Raw genomic sequence first — 2,292 nt, 5'->3', positions numbered from 1 at the left:
AGTGTGGTCTGCTTGTGGGTTTTTGGTTGCCAGGTCTCATGAGTTGTAGTTTTGTCAAGAACGGCTCAGGTGCAAAGTGTGTGTATCCAAACAGAGAGGGCGTTGTTCTAAAGACAGGGTGTGCTCTGTGGAGAGAATAAAAGAGGCCAGAGTGATGTATGTGTGTGAGTGTGCATGCCTGTATATGTGTGTGTGTGTGTGTGTGTGTGTGTGTGTGTGTGTTAGAGCGGGAGGGAGACAGGGGGAAAGAGAGAGAGATGGAGAGACATTGGGGTCAAGGCACGGAACAGAATGTTCCTGACCCAAGAGAACAGAACAGAACTATCTAGCGGCAGCTGACAAATTCTGCACATCGGCATAAAACTGCCTACGTTCCAAGAGACTGGTATTCCCGCCTGTTGGAACTCTGTACGCCTCACCTTAAATGAAACATACTTGCTTGTCTGATGAACCTTCTGTCCTCATTACAAAGTTATCTAGAGTTCCACATCAAAAGACGTGACACTTAAAGAACGACAGAATGTTTAAAGGCTCTGACAGACTTGCAGGATTATTTTGTGTGACTGTGATGGCAGTCTGTGGGTTGTTTGATGAGAGAGGAGCTTGGCTGTGACTACACATTAGTCTGCATGTGCACAGCCAAATACTCGCAGATCCTCTCAAAGCCTCATTTCACTTCTGTCTTCATCTCTTGAAGAGCTCTCTGATATTAAGGGCAATCCCCTCCGTTCTACTTTTTCTGTTCAGGCTTTTGGGTTATGCAGGGTGTGGAGAAATATCGCAAGTCTCGAGTCATAACAACACCAGCAAACCAAACAACTTAAAAGAATTTAGAGACATGAAAAGGATCATAAGCAACACAGCTTCTTCAGTCACAACAAAACTCGCAATGATGTAAACATCATAACGATGTTTACCCTCACCCCATTTATTTGTGTATGCCCACATAACTTAAAGGCCAACGATCAAATCCCGAAGTCGGAAGCTGGAATGTTGAGTCTGCAGACATCTGTGTTCTCTTGTTTTCTCCATTTCCATGTGTTTGGGTTGCCTCATCATTTTTTTGCAAAACCAGCAACATCTTTTTTCTGTCTCTTTTTGTGATCATGTGGACCATGCAACACGCTAAACGTGCTGAGCATCCCCCCCCCCCCCAGCGAGTGGAGTCCATTTGGCGCGAGGAGCGCCCCTGCGCCGTACCGTTCCATGAGTCAGTCGGGGTGTCAGCTGGTGCTCGTTGGGGACGTGTGAAAACACCAGAAGAGCTCTCCATCTGCCATTCATTATGGCCATCCCAGTAAACACGCCTACATCCCATCATCATACACACACACACACACACACACACGAATACACTCTCAACCCTCCAGCCCACATGCTCAAAGAATGCTTTCGATCCTTGAGCTCTAATAGATAATAAATCTCTGATAAGTCATGCCAGCAGCCTCTCCAAACATGTTGTCTTTATGAGACTTTTGCATAGGGATGCTGGTGTATTTTTCCACATAAGATACAGGGCCCAACATTTTCTGTGTAGTAGGCAGAAACTACATGTAATACGTCAGTTCTCAGCATGCCATTTCTAACCATTCCTCCTTTCTAATCGCCACTAAAAGTATTTCTTGCCGCATTAAACTTCTGCTGCATCCATTCATTTTTATAGGGATAGCCCACTACATTAAAACCTGTCTATTGTACACACGGGAGTATTTATAAACATCTTAATCACTGAAAATAGCCTTGACTTCACTGAGTAATGTTGTCTCAAAATGATCTCAGGGAAATTAAATATATCTCTGGGTAGGAAAGAGTCAACCGTGCATGACACAGAACTACGCCTCCCAGCATGCCTCAGGGCACACAGCACACTCTGGAGGAAAAGGAATGTTTGGGCCACGAGCACTTGGGCGCTAATCACTTGGAAATGCAGCAACACTGAGCATACCTCAGAGGCCATCGGCCAACCAGAGTCCGAATGTACCTGCGTATGTACAGTACAGTACAGTACATCACCTCCCAAGCTTCTGGGGGCCTTTGGAAAACCCTGCTGCTGTGTTGCCATAACAAATGGCCAGCCGTGACTACCGAGACTAATGCGATATGTCTGATGGATGTGCATTCACTCCGGGGTGGAGTATTTTTATAATGCTGACACCTGCATTTCTCCATAGCTTTTACAACCCAGCCGTGATCATTTCCCACCTGAACCTGATTGAAAAAAGGGAACCTCGTATTCTTTTATGGTCCCCATGACTGAGTGACCTGTCTTCCTCTGGCATGGCATGAGTAGAT

Source organism: Sardina pilchardus, chromosome 19, assembly GCF_963854185.1.
Source record: "Sardina pilchardus chromosome 19, fSarPil1.1, whole genome shotgun sequence".
In the NCBI taxonomy this organism is placed as follows: Eukaryota; Metazoa; Chordata; class Actinopteri; order Clupeiformes; family Clupeidae; genus Sardina; species Sardina pilchardus.
This window is presented reverse-complemented; position numbering follows the sequence as displayed.